General features: G+C 39.6%; 1 protein-coding gene across 3 annotated transcripts in view; it reads right to left on the reverse strand.

Annotated features, from left to right (window-relative positions):
• Positions 1-15686, reverse strand: part of TRMT9B (tRNA methyltransferase 9B (putative)) — a 117270-nt gene extending 101584 nt beyond the window's left edge. The window contains exons 1-2 of one of the 3 annotated variants that reach the window (XM_080591600.1): positions 15627-15644; positions 10007-10057 (exon numbers count right to left, since the gene is read on the reverse strand). The gene's annotated coding sequence lies outside the window, so the exon portion shown is untranslated. Of the gene's footprint in view, positions 1-10006; positions 15592-15626 lie in introns of those variants that run through there. The other 2 variants (XM_080591602.1, XM_080591598.1) reach the window with 2 other exon arrangements.
• Positions 15687-15688: the final 2 nt, after the last annotated feature.

Here is a 15688-nt window from a genome sequence, read left to right on the forward strand (position 1 = left end):
GGCAGGAATAAAACTCATTTCTCGCAAGCCCCTGTTTTAACCATATCATCCCACATAAGAATTCCCTGCAGTAAATAAATTTGATACAGATCTTTTTTCTTTTCCAAAAGAAGCTCTAAAGTGAGACCAACACTGATCTCTGATTTTTTGAAGTGCTTTCAATATTTATGCTGGCCTGAATGTGAACAGAAGTTCCCTATAAGTTTTAGAAATATTTGGCTAGACACCAAACACTGCACTTACATAAGGCCATACAATCACCTGACACTTGTAGCTGCCTTGCCGATTTTCCAAGAATTTTAATCTTCTTTTCTTGAAACTATCCCTTTAGTGAGCGAATATATTTAGTCTATTATTTGAATGGTTGTTTTGGAAACAAAAAGTTTGATTTATCAAACAAGAAAATATTTTCCACTCCCAAACATCAGAAATCAAAAGAAATTTATTTGTACAGCAAAGTACAAAGTGCAGCTTGTCATATAAGAGGGCCCATTCCTCAACTGAGCACTCCCAGGCTGCTTCTACGCATTTAAAAGCCTTTCTACAGAATAATAATGAAGCTTCACAGTTCTTCCTTCCTGCCAAACAGATGGATCATCATGCCAGCGAGTAATGCACATAGTTGGTGCACAGCAATTACTACACCATGCAAAAAGCAGATCAGAGATAGATACTTGATGTTTGGAGGCAGCGGTAACATGAACTTCCCACTATCATAGATTTTGCTTTTATAACATGCTTTAATATACAACTAGCCTATTCAATTTGCTTTAGTTCATATTTTGTAGCAGATATAAAATTAAATGGTTCAAATCCCTACCCTCCTGAAGTCAATGGAAGTTTTAACTACAGACTTCAAAGAAATCAAAATCTGTCTCATCGGTACTCAAAATTGTTCTATTTACTGACTACACAACTAGAGCTATCTATTAGTAATGATTTTTGGTGTCTGTTTTTTTGCATGTGTAGTTTACACTTACAACCCTTGTAATAATTAACGGTCACTAATGGGACAACAGATTATATTAAGAAGGCTCTGAACCACAAACTGCAGGAGGCCAGAACAATACACTACAGAATTACTACTTTGTGTGCAGTCTTCCACTTTAAAAAGGATTACTGCATGCTCCTCTTACAACAACAGAATTGTTGAGATTGGAAGGTACCACTGGAGGTATTTGGTCCTCCCCCTGCTCAAAGGAGTGTCAACTACATCAGGTTGCTCAAGGCCTTGCCCTCTCAGGTTTTTATTATTTTCAAGGATGGAGACAACACAACCACTCTGGGCAACCTGTCCCAGGGTATGACCACCCTTGCAAGTGAAAGATTTTTCTTATGTTTAAGTATTTCAGTTTGTGCCTCTTGTCCTGTCACTTTTTTTGCAGTGATGTTACATACATTGTGGGAATATCTGGAGATCTCCACTGCTGCAAACCCACCAGTGTAACTCTACTTCAGCTGTACAGAAGATCATTCAAAACATCATTCACTATCAATCACTAGCATGTCAAAGCAAATTTAAATTCCTACTATACTCCTACATAAGCACTTCCTACTACTAATCCTGCAAGCAGTTTTTTTTTTCTCTCAAAAACACCATGATTGTCTCTATATCTTTTGAGGTTCCAGAAAGGGCTTGTCATACAGAAGGGATGGAGGCTGGGTGAGGAAGTGAGCTATGCACAGAAAGCAAGAGCAAATTTTTTAGAAAAAGTTTTATTTGTGTAGCAGCATGATCCATTAAGTAGGATGAAAACAGAGGAGGGCATGAAATTAGTGGCTGGGAAGTCACTGACAAATCTTCTAGCAACTATTGTTTTGTGCTCTCCAACACTTTCCTGTCTTATCATTAGCAAAGCAGCAAGAGGAGGGGGCAGCACGGTGCACACAGTCGTGCAGCTCCAACACAGATCACAGAATCGTCTAGGTTGGAAAAGTCCTTCAAGATCACCAAGTCCAACCTCACCTACCAAGTCCCATCACTAAACCGTGTCCTTTAGTGCAATGTCCACAGCTCTCTTAAATACCTGCAGGGATGGGGACTCCATCACTGCCCTGGGCAGCCCGTTTCAATGCTTGATGACCCTCTCCATGAAGAAATTCTTCCTAATGTCCAATCTAAACCTCCGCTGGCACAACTTGGGGTTGTTTCCTTGTGTCCTATCACTTGTCACCTGAGGAAAGAAACTGACACTCTGCTGCAACCTCCTTTCAGGTACCTGCAGAGAGCAAGGTCGTCTCCCCTCAGCCTCCTCTTCTCCAGACTGAACAACCCCAGTTCCCTCAGTCACTTCTCATAATTCATCCTCTATTCCCTTCACCAGCTTCATTGCTCTTCTCCGCACACAATCCAGCAACTCAGTATCTTTCTTGCAGTGATGGGCCCCAAACTGAACACAGTAGTCAAGGTGCGGTCTCACCAGTGCATGAACAAGGGGACAATCCCTTCCCCAGTCCTGCTGGCCACACTACTGCTGATGCAGGCCAGGATGCTGTCGGCCTTCCGGACCACCTGGGCCACTGCTGGCTCATGTTCAGCCACCTGCTGACCAGAGCCCCAAGGTCCTTTTCTGCTGGGCAGCTTTCCAGCCACTTTTCCCCAAGCCTATACTGCTGCATGGGGTTGTTATGACCCAAGTGACAGCAACTGCTCCTAGCAGGCTCACACATATCCTTGGCATCTGCTTACTTTGCCTGTGCCCAAAGACAGTCTTCAGTGGCAATTTCTCTAGTCTAAAACCTACTGGAAGTTTGTGGCTATACCAGGCATTGCATTGTTCTAGCACTGGTGCAGATATACCAGCTGAGGTAAGAGGAGAGCAAAAAGATCTAAACAGAGCAAAAATTGCTACCTCATTCCATTTGATCCCGACACAACACTACTGTAGGCTCCCAAAGGATGGAACATGTAAGGACAAAAGTCAAACACTTAAAAGCAAGTACAACCACAGGTACACTCCTCTGCATGATTATAGAAGTTTCTATACTCGTGCCTAACGGCTGACATGTCCACACCAACAAAGCTTTGGTGACCCAGAGCTCAGCTGCCTTCCAAGGGGATTATGCAACTTAAGGGGAATGATCCTGTGGTACACATGAAATTCAAACTCTGACAACAGACCAAAAGGAATGAAATGTATAGCTGCAGTTACTTATTAAAATTCATGATGGAATGAAAGGTCTAAAATGATTTTCCCTGTTATTAAGTTATTTTTTGTAATTTTCAATAATGACACTATTCCACTGAAAACCAAATCCCATCAATAAAAAAATGCAGTTTTTAAAAACATTACTATCGAACTTACAGTAAATTATTTGAATCGTTGGCAGTAGTCTCCGTATTTGTCTTTATCTTCATTTTCCTAAAAGTGCAGTTCTTTTACATCCAAACATATATTGCTTATGGGATGCATTAAGTATGATAGGAAGTAATTAGAAAACTGCTTAAAATCTTAGACCATCAGTTTCATGAAAATAGAGCTGACTTCAGTTCCTTGCTTGAAAGAGTTTTTGACATACAATGCAGTTTGTTAAATGTCAGTTTCCTAATGGGAAAACTAAACAATTTTAAACTATAATTTGTTTTCTTCATCTCAACTGAAACGTTGTTTCAAACTAATTTATTAAACACTGAATGTATCTCCATGTCAGCACATTTACCAATTTAAATTGGAATTCAAACCTCCATTCCTTCTAAGAGCCAAGTCTGCAGGAAAACATCTGCCTGGAGATCTGTGAATTTTTCTCAGCATCGTGGGAAGTAATTTCTGGCCAGAGAATGCAGCCTGTATAGCAGAATGGGCACATAGAGCCCCTGTAAAATTCCCATGTGGTACTGACCCAAAATGGAAAATGCTGAGAGATGAATTTACATGAAAACAAACTATGACTGTTTAAAAAAAAAAAAAAAGAAAATAAATCTAATTTTACGGACACATGTGTGTGTCCATTTGTATCCATCTCCACTGAGTGGGGAAAAATTAAACTTCAAAAGTAAAAAAAACCCTTTTATTCTATTTGGGATGAAAGCACAACAACAAAAAAAATCAAGACTTTGAATATTGCTTTAAGAAAAAAAAAGCCTCCTATTTTCATTTAGCACTACCTGCCACCTTCCATCATTTTACTTCTATCACAAACTTGCTTCACAATTTTAACTGCTCTTGAACATCTTCAGAGACTTTTTCATAAGGCCTGCTCCTAACTCCAAGGTGTAAGCAGAATTTTGTATTTCCACTACAGCATAGTGTCTCTACTATAGAAGAAATAACAGCAGCTTCTCAAAGTAATACATATGATTTGACAGAGCGGTGCTGGCAGTTTGAAATATGGAGTAAAGCAGAAATGCAGGCATGCACAGTAAGGCTTACAAATGAAACTAATGCTGATTTCTTTGGAGGGAAGCTCAAACATGTTATAAACAGTTTTAAACATCTATTTATTTCCTTTAACATGTATTAAGCTGCAGTGATCCTGACCAGACGTCCATTGTGCAGTGAGGAGTTGGCGATCCACAGAGCAGTTACCCTGTGCTGCAGCCTGGCCTTTAGGCCTGTGCTGTGCTGCACGTATGCCTTGGCTGCGGGACAAGCTTAGCCAGCTCACTGCAACAGGCAGCTCCCACTGGTACCAGCGATTACACCACCTGTGTGGCCTTGCCTTTATCTAAAAGTGCAGCAAGGCACTCTCATGCGAACATCCTTCCTGCTTGACAGTAGAAATGATTAATTGAGCTGTTTACATGTAAGAAAAGCCCATAATAGCTCAAATGACCAAAATGAGCTAACTTTTTCTGAGACAGGACCCGCGCAGCACGTTGATCACAGGGAAGATAAACTATTGAAATTTTTGGAATGCGGAAAAGCACACTACCACTTTTACAGACAATTAGGAACACGGACAAAAGTAGTTATTTTTTTTTTTCATTCAGTAATATGCATTACTCTTTATTTAAAACTATCTCTACTTGTTTCAGAAAACACCAAGCCTTACAAAAGCTAATGCAAAACTGTTTTTAGAAGGGCTGTAAATACTTTGTTCACAGGTGTGTATATACATATTCACAATTCACAATTTTTTAATTTTAGTAGTTATTATAATTATATAGGAATTGTAGGAACGAAGCATGCAGTAGAAACAACAGTGGAACCTAAGGTAAAACCCAGTGTTCAGAAAAACAAAATTTTCAAACAAATCAACTGACTAAATCTAGACAATGACATTGTACAAATGCTTATTAAAAACAATGACCAATCATTCTGTAGTCATTATTTATTACATGAAGCGAGATTTTTTAAAATAGTCATTCTGGGTAGAAACTGTGATTTGCAGTAAGAACTGATGAAAGCATTGTGACTTTCTACTGAGATCTGTGGAAATCTATCATCAGCTTAAAATGAAGCATTATAAAGACTGGAGACTTATTTCAGATTTACTACAGCACGTTATCATTCATATTCCTCTGAGGCAAGAGAGGAAGGATCAGAAATTCCTTCCACGTACCACTGTGCTCCCAAAACTCTGTGGACACAGGGAAATCTGAGCTTTGGTACAATCTGAATACAGCCTGTATTTTGCTTCAGGTGACACCAGCAAGCAGAAAAGTAGCCATGTCTGTGACTTGCCAGCTTTCTGTCATCTGGAAAGAGGTGATTTCAGTGAGAAGAGGGACGCCTCAGGCCCACTAGTATATTTAGGAATCCCTTTTATCATGTAATATAAAACACAGCTATCCTTCCCTTTTGTTTCCACCCTCTTCCCAATAAGATTTATTCTACCTAAACTTCACTCTTAAAATGTCTGATATTTCTCTCACAACATAAGCTTTTCTCAGTGAGAAAGCCATCCAGATAAAAGACAGCAGGCTGCCTTCTTCTTTGCTCACATTTTACTGTCCTTGACATGCCAACTCTGATATACTGTTATACATCAGCATACAGCTTCTTCAGAAACCTTTCATTCTGATGTGTTATGGTTTACATAACCTAAATGGTCTACTTAATTTAGGTATATTGCCTAAGATAATAATCAGCCCTAGAATCAGTTCAAGCTGCTTTTGCGCCTGGAATCAATTAGTGACCTGACTATTAATTTTGTTAATACTGCAGAACTTACAAATTCTGAAAGTCTGTTAGGCCCTAGGCATCAGTACTGTATGTGTGTATCAGAGTATTCTGCTCACAATTTTTATGAAGGTAATAAGGGCATCACCTCAGAAAATATTTTAAAATAAATATTTAAATAAAGAAAATGTTGCACTTTTTATTTATACAATTAAGAATTAGTACTTACATCTAGTCTACATAGTTGACTTTTGGCTTAGATTTGTGACAGGGAATCGGTGTGTTAAAGCAGTACCAGTGGCAAGAAGAAATACTACAAGAATGATGAAAGTTGACAGTGAATGAACCCTACATCAAATCTTCACAACTGAGAGCTGCAAAACACAACCCAGTACTTCATAATGAGATGAAACTGCAATGTGTCACAAATGAAAATGATGACAACAGCCTGTCAGGTTTTCACCTCTTCAGTGAAGAACAGGAACGAACTGGACGTGAGGTAGTGCACTCAGGCGATCTAACAACACCCGCCCCAGCTGGCTTACTTTCTCCCTCAGCTGAGGAATCAGAGCATGCAGTAAGGTCCTGTGTCAGCACAGTTCCACTGCCAGACATGAGATTCTACCTTTTAATGCATATGCCAGCAGTTCGAATCAAGTGTTATTGCTAAATTTGCTGCGTAGCATCAAAAATAAAAATCAGCTGATCTCTACAAGCTTCAGTTTATCCATTTATGAAACACACAACAATGATAATTTACCTAAGTGCTCAGACAACTATTTTAACATGCTTTTTGATACGCTAATAAAGAATCTAATGTAGAACAGGGAACAAATACGATGATCAAATGCGAGAACTTGGCTGTATTTAGCTGCTTTAACTGAAAACAGTTTTTACAGGAGGATTGAAACCTCAATCCTGTTCCTACATTCATCGCTACGGTACTATATTTATGTATTGTCGATTCCTTGTTGTCTAGGCATCAGCCATAGTACATTTTAAATGAGATGGAAAATTCTTTTATTCTCTGTGTATCCTGGTCCTCTGAAGGAATAGAGAGAACACCAGTGTGCTACGATTAAGTCTTATGAAGACTGACTTGTTTAAACCATCACTATCTGAGATATATCTATGCCACTTGGCCAACTAAGCCCTTGCTCTTTCCAGATAATTTCCTTGCTATTTTCAGATAACTGAAACCTGAATATATTTGCTATTAAACATGTAGTTAATTTAATGAAACCAGAATGACAATATTTACGTGGGTTAGAGACATTAAATACTATTAGCCAGATATTACCCTTCTTATGACCCACAGCAAAGATAACCTGTTTGCATGCCGTATTAGGAGAGGTACATTAGAAATACTGAGTGATGGAAGAGCTGCATAGAGATAACGTACTATTTGGTTTTAAATTGCTTCAAGAGGAAAAACAAGTGTGTATCTCATCACTCATTCAAAATTACAGAGCTATCCACATCTTGGGGATACTGTTTTAATTCAGTTACTTTAACACACAATTAATTCCATGAAATATTAAGCCAAGTAACTAACTGGCATTCAAACATTTTCAAAAGGATTTGAGGATCCTTCTTAATTACCATTTGCATAGACACATTACTGCTAATTACTGTTGCCTGGATAGAGTGTGGGACCTCCTCTGAAATCTGTATACACAAGGATGAAAAATTTATGATTCTGAAAATCATTTTTCATTCAGGCAGTACTTATCTGTGTAAACTGATCTGAACTTCCCACGTGTCAACTAGAAGTACTTAAATGATCCAAGTTTTCATGACTGGACTCTCAAAACTTTAGAAGAATAAGAATATAACTTTTAAAATTCCTATTAAAAAAAAAAACTTGCTTGCTTTCTCTCATTTTCTCCATTCATATATGGGAAATAAAATCAACCATCCAAAAGAAACATTGCAAAAGTGCACAGTCAAAGAAAACAGAAATTTACTTCTGCAGGGGAGCAGGGAAAAAAATCCCAGTCCTGTTCAATTTTAGGCATTTGAAAACCTGTAATATACCTCTTCATTCTTTTTACTGCTGCACTTCTCTCCTTTATGATCTAGTACTCTGCTGAAAAAAAACTAATGATCTCTGAATTCAAACCTGCCACCAGCTGTCTTTGGCAGAAGTGATATAAAAGTGCACTTTCCCTGCATTGTGCTTGTAGGAAAAGGCTGAAAAGATGTGGGTGTGATAACCCAGCTTACAGTGCACAATGTGCTGTGTGATGCTACTCATCTTCGAGAAGCAAGGAGGACATAAGTAATAGCAAAGGGCTACAAGCCAAAGTAGAAAGGGGACATTAAACAGCCAAAAACTACAAAATTCGTCTTGCTGTTAAGAGGTAAATTGCTGCCAATTAGGCCATTTAATTGAATAAATGTTTTCTGCCACCATAATAAAGGTCAAAGTAATCCCTTTTCATCCAGTTCATTTTCTTCACATAACACTACATTTAGTAACAAGCACTGCTCATAGACTTTGAAGAGGATTCACATATTGTCTGTTCTCATTGACTGGAAATAGTTGCCCAGTGTTACAAAACCTCTGAAGTAGGGGCACTCATTAGATAAAGGAAAAGCAGATATACATGCAAATTCTATAAATCTCTATGCTTGACAAATATCTAGTAAGGAGCAGTTGCTCCTCTGATCCTAAAGAGTTAATCTAAGAAGAATAAGTAAATCCAAGTTTTGTAACTGTGTCAACTCCTTTTCAATTTTCAGACCAGTAGCTTTATCATTAAACACCTGGAAACTCAATAACTTATGCAGTACTAGCAGCACCGATGTACACTGTCCGGTTGTAGGCAAAGGTATTGACAGTCCAAGTCGATAGTATTACACCTCATTCCAGCCTGAGTACAGTAGTAACAAATCAAAAATGTGTTTTTTCACCACTTACAACTGTGAGTAGATTGCAAAGTATTTTCTGATTTATATAGTAGTATACAATAATCTAAAAATTTCCTAGAAGCAGTTTTAACTGACAAACTCTGAGTTTAATTCCATATTTATTACTGACTACTCAAAAATGAAAGATTATTTTCTAGAGGCTGGATATCAAGTATGTCAAGCTTTCTTCTGTCCTTTTCCTTTGTTTTAAGATTTTTTTACCATATTAGCTTATTTTTAATGCAAATATGATATAATGAATAAGTTGTTTTTTCTTTAATTGTGTAAGAATGAACAGCAATAATCATTAGAAATTAAAACAGTACTCTCCTATTTGACAAAATATATTCAAAAATAAATATATGCAATATAATTTATCTCAGACGATGATCATAAGTGGATGCAAAACATCCATCTTGATACCAAAGGATATTAGAGAGAAAGAACAAGGAACATATTAGAGAGTATTTAAACAGATACCAGAATAAACTGTTGTTTAAGTATCAAATTGTAGCACAGAACACAAACCCTAATCATTATCTACAGCTTTGCTCTACATTCTTTTTGCAAATAACCTTCTGGTCCTTTTTCTTTGATGTGAACTCCTCACATCCAGAAAACAAAAAATCTTTAGTATATGCAATACAATCATTAGCCAGCAACTTTCACCTAAAAGGAAGCACCCTGATAAACTGAAAATAAATGCTGTCTGACTTGCTTTTCTTGAACTCTTAGTGAGCAATTTTTATTAAATGCATTCCTTTGTTAATGTAAAACCATTTTTAGTACTACTTTAACTACTCTGCCTTTTGTTCATTCTTTAGTTACAGTCCTTCGTTAGAGCACTTTAACTTCAGGAATCAATATAACTGATTATTCAATGCTCTGCATCTCTCTAAACTTAGTATTTAAAGTTATAAGTGCATTGATATTTGAATCGTTGCAACGTATATTAATAGGAACAAAAATAAGCTTTTCCACTGAATATTTAGCTATTTTGTAAATCTGTTGATTTTGTGCGACTCTCCTACCGGGCAACAATGGCAGAAGGAAGAAGTCCCATCAGTCCAAGGATTCTCTTCCTAAAGAGAAGACAAACATGACTCATATCACATCTGGAGCTAAATTAGTTCTTTAAACTGGAGAAGCTTAAAATAAAAACCTTATTGATCACATTTAGAAGTGTCTTGTCCTGCACATTCAGCTATCTTTTGGAATGTGCTACCTTACATAATCAAACATGGGAAAAAACAACAAATGGGAGAACAGGGCAGTGAGTGACTCAAATTGGTGTCTTCAGGACAATGTATTTTCACAATTCCAAAGTATATTCATCAGATTACTGAACCCCACTCATTAACAGCAGTTGATATCAATATATATATATATAAGCGTATCTAAATACTGATGTGTTCAGCTATATGAAGTGTGACAACTGCGTATCATTTTCAAAGGGGATACATTAAATGCTGGTACAAGCAAAGGAATGAGTTACCTTGGCACACAAAAAGTATGTGACTGCAAACTGTTTTTCCGTTTCCCCTTCCCAACAAAGGATCTAGAACGCCACATGAAACACCCAGCTATGCTACAGGGTTATGTATGATGAGGTTTGGTACCACCCTGAGGCATCACAGCATCTAATGCTAGTCTGCAGGAAATGCAGCAGTATTGTTACAAATCCTTAGAAACTTAGGCCAAGACACTGATGCCTCAGAGTGCTTGTAATTCACAGCCCAGAGTCCTCTCTCAACAGTACGATCCAACTACCAGCCTAAGAAATGTTTTGCTGTATCCTGTTAAATCATAGCCAGGGTAACAGAAGGAAGCGAGAAAACAAACACCTCATAGAGCAACCTATTGTTGCTCTGTGCCCCCCATTAAACCAAAAAGATTCAGATCAGTATGTGGCAGAAAAGCGATCCTACCCAACAAGAGACAGGGCTACTGCAAACAAAGATGACTGCTCCATTCCTGTTAAAGCTGTTGCTACTGTGTAGGAAAGAACTCAGTATATGTAGGGACAGAAATGATGTGCACGATTTATCCCAAGGAATATGGCATTCAGCAAGGACTGACATCCTCATCTCTAATTCATGCTCCCAAGACAATTTAAACTCATGCAGTCACCCTTTAAGAGAAATTACTTGGAGAGATGGTTTTTAATATTCTTGGGCAGAATCAAACTGAATCTTCCAATTCATGTCAGTAATCTAAAAGGTTGCTAACGTAAAGGTTATTCGACCTCCTCATCATTCAGGTACACCAAACTAAGGATCTCTGCGTACGATTGTGTGCTTGGCATGGCCTGAAAATACTGACAGAGCAGAGCCACTTGGACACAACTGGAAGCCTGTAATGGGCTGGATGGTAAATAGGTGCTACACTACTCGAGCTGCCACACACTGTGCACAGAAGTAAAATCCTTACACTGCAGGGATGTAAATTCGAGTCTTCTGATTTTAAGCATCTTCTGAATTAGGCAGGAGCTGTGGGAGAGTTCTTATATCACCTTTTTGGACTTTGGCACCTGAATTCTTCCTACATCTCGCTTTGGGTATGCAAGTATTTTCTTGGCTTTTGCCAAGAAACAAGCTTTCTCTCTTTGTCTTTATCTGTTAAGTATTTTAGATCCTTTAATGTTTTAACTCCCTTTTATTTTGAATAAAATAAAATAGAGATCCTTATCTCTCTAACATGTAGTTAACCACTCATCCTACGTGTAGTTGCTTTTCTATATTCACAATTGCATATGTGATTAAATAATTTAGTAGGGGACCTATTGCAGCTGTACTGAGAGCCCCCAGCTCCTTTCCTCAGAGGGAGTTAATGTTCCTTGACAAACCCACACTGCAATACTGTACAAAAATGCCAGAGACAGCGGCAGCAGCCGAGCCCCGTGCAGCTCACCTTAGCTAACTTTTGAGACCAAGCTGCGAGTCTTTGTGTCACCTCATACCTAAAAAAGTGTTCGAAACCAACTTCTGCCCAACGCTATCACGCAAACAAAGGCTTGTGTATTTGTTTTCCTGCAGTGATGCTGAACATTTTTCGAATGGAAGTCTGCCTGCTGGAGCTACCTCACTAAAGCCCACAAAAGTCTACCAAGCACAAAGAATAAACTGAAACAAAACAAAACCAAGTGGATTCTGAGGCTTCATTACCCCTTAGCCACAGTGAAGTGACTCAAACATCACTGGCTAAGGTCTTCAAAAGCCATGCCATTCAAGATTTTTGTTTTTATAAAGATAGTTTGAGATACCCTTTACCTTTTTTTTTCTTTTTCTTAAGAAAAGGCATTAATAGTTTCTTAGAACATTTAGTTCTTAGGAACAGTAAGTTTTAAAAATAAAGTACGAATATTATTTGCCTAATCTAATATTTCTCCAACGTATTTTATTTTCCCTTTGCTGCATGTATCTTGGCAAAAAAGCAACAACAGCTGGACAGCTTGCTAGCTACCTTTAAAGAAAGAGAGGGGAAAACAGCCAGAAAGCCATTACGCATTTCTCAAAGAATATAACTGCTTTCTTTGGGTTAGCTGCTTTTCCTTGGGATGCGTGCCAAGAGAGGCTATAAAAATGGGGCTTAGCTCCAGATTTCCAGTATGCAGGTATTAGTTTTTAGGTTCACTGCCTGCCACTCCCTGTTCCCTCAGCCTGGATTGCTTTTGCTTCGTTTTGTTTACACTGCTGTTTATTTCTGAAGATCCTGAATCAGGATAATTTACCTGAAGCATGGTCAAATACAATTTGAAACACTATTTCCTTGTCAATTTGTGTTTAATTGGGTTGCGCACACTGTTTATACAAGGAATTGCTTACAGAAACATCAGATCACCAACTTAAAAAGCATGAGGAACTTCTACCTCACCGTACAGAGGTCACGATGCTTTGTCTGAATGAGGACCCCCAAGACTTGCCCAAGCAGTTGTAAAATACTGCTCTAAAGACAGAAGGGGAAGGACGATCCCTGGAGTCTCACTTAGAAAGGCCCAGGCAAACTGTGCAACTGCAGGGATTGGTGGTGGTGGTGTTTTAATGTAGTGTTTATCTGACCCTACAACAGTAAAAAACTTTTCTGTGTGTGTTATTTATAATCAAGCAGTGGTGGAGCTGTGTGTGTTATCTAATCTCTTACATAACTATCATATCCCGATGGTAACACAGTGAAATATTAGAAAATTGAGTTTTTTCTTGTTTAGTTAAATATGCTGGGGTCAAGTGCTGCACCAAAACCCATGATTGATGAAACAACTATAGCTTAAAGATGAAAGAATGACCACACTGGGCAATACCAAGGTCCAACTAGGCCCAGTATCCTGCTTCCAACCGTGATCAAAAATGAATGTCTGAAAAATTTAGGACAAGGTGAACATACAGTCAAATTTGTCCTCAATCTGTCAGGTTCCAGAGCCTCGTGTCTCAAGGATTTCCTGCTACAAAAGTGATTAATTTTACATACGGGATTCTTTCTTATGAACTTCTCCTAACACATCTTGAGCCCAGCCCTAGCATGCCATGCTCTGAAATTACTCGATACCCAGAGGTTTCCCTACCTGCATATGCCTGCAGCACACCACTGACATATTTAAAAATAAAGACTTCAAATATGTTCTTAATCTAATGAAATGCTTCAGTGTCTTTCTACAACGACACAGAACATACATAAGCAAAAAAACCACATTGTCTAAACCTACAGTATTTTGGATGCTTGAAGTCCTGAGTTTCTAATAGAAACAAGGACAGCTATGAATGTGGAGAACAGCACGTGTCACAAGCATTAGCAGACAGTAGAGGTGCTTACATTGACAGTAAGCACTGCTCACACAAAGAGCAAGCTCTGAAGAAAGGTACTAATTAAAGATAGATGTCTAAAACTGGTGGGAACAGTATAAAATGTCAGACTCCCTATCCAACCAGTCATCCACCCTATCAAAGTTCTCTTCTTTCACTGTTTTTGTTTTGAAATGAAGGATGATGGGAAAATCCTCAACTCTTCTGCTCCAAGACACCCCAGCTGGCAAAGCCATGAGTACTTTATTCCCGTACACTTGGAATTCTGAAAGAAATAGCTGGTTGCATCTGACAATATTGTTTGAATCATCAGTATGAATGTTAACTTCAGCATGAGCTTTTAAGAGATTCATTGGACATGGCAATGGTGGAAAGAAAAGGAGTTTCATTTCTACTTTTTAATTGTTCCTGCAGAGGACAATCTCATCATCCTAACTCCAGTTTTTCAAGGAAGTTCCACAACCCCCCTGAACATTATCCTGCTTTTATTTCCTTTTCTGTGGGTAATCTAATCTGAAAGGAAAAACAAACTACTGCTCTTTTTGGTGATGGCTCACAATAATTTGAGTTTTACTTCTGTCCAAAATCTCTGCTCGTCTCCCTGGTACTTTGTCAGCTCATACTTGTCATGCCTAAAATAGAATCTATAACCTACTGAAACCATTCATAACAAATCAAACCATTTTACCGTATTCCACCACTGTTCAAGCTCATGCTACAAGCCTCTTTTACTTTGCTCTTTCCTTAGCTGTCACTTCCTAACTGATGTTGTTTTTAATGAATAATTACTCAGACTCATCTCTTCACATTTAACATGTCTGCATGCTCCCCCCGATAGTTCAAATACCATCTTTTTCATTTGGCTTTAGGAAGTTGAAAGGCACTATAAATGCAAAGGATGGGTTTTAGAGGGGATGAGTTCAGACAAAAGCCTGGCTGTAATTCCAGATGCATTTGGTTGTTTGTGGTCGTGGCATCTTTGCCACTAGACTTAACAGCCCCCAGTGTCCTCCTCCAGCCTGTAACACATGAAATACAGCTGAAGACAAACATAGCTTTGTTCCTTTTGCAATTCCTTCTCCTGATATGGAAGTCTTGCCTGGGAGGTTTTAGAGGAACTGTTACATCTGTCTGAGATTTTTTTTTAATTACAGGATTGTCATAAATTGAGGAGAGAAAGAAGAAACCATCATAGCTACTGCAAATGCATAGCAGTTATGCAACGGACTTCAAGCTTTCTTTAGAGAAAGATGTATAATTGAAAAAGCTAATCATTTCCCCACGAAAGTGCAGTGATGACTTAGTTTAGGCCAAGAAGATGCCCAAAAGCCCCGGACTTATTATTTTCTGCTCCTGGCAAGCCTGGCATTTGCTGCCCCGCCAGGCTGTTACAGCACGGCGGTGCAAACGAGAGCATCAGCGCCCATCCCGCCGGGGCGTTACACGATAAGGCAGCGACACTCAATTAAAGACGGAAACACACAACCCCCAAGCGCAAATAACTTTTTCTTAACCCTGCGGCTTTTACGCTGACAACAAGACCTAACACCCGTGCCCAGAAGGGACCACCGCGAGCAGCAGCCGCCGGGGGGCTGCGGGCAGAGCCCCCAGGACCCCCCAACCCCCTGTCCCCGGTCCCCACGGGTCCTTCCTGCCCGGCTCAGCTCCCTCCGTGCCCCTCCAGCACCGCCGCAGGAGCCCAGCCCGCGGCGCTCCCGCTCCCTCCCTCAGCCCGGGGCTCCCCTCAGGGCAGGCGGGGGGGGGGCGGGGCGCTGAGGGGCGCTAACGGCCGCGCGCGCGCGCCCCAACCGCCGGCCGGGCCCTTCCCGCGCGAGCCCGCCCCCGCGTGACTCACGCCCTGGCCGCGCGGCACCAGCCCCGCCCTCACAGCGAGCACAAAGCGGGCGGGCGCGCGCG

The sequence above is a fragment of the Anser brachyrhynchus genome, assembly GCF_964034855.1.
Source record: "Anser brachyrhynchus genome assembly, chromosome: 4".
In the NCBI taxonomy this organism is placed as follows: domain Eukaryota; kingdom Metazoa; phylum Chordata; class Aves; order Anseriformes; family Anatidae; genus Anser; species Anser brachyrhynchus.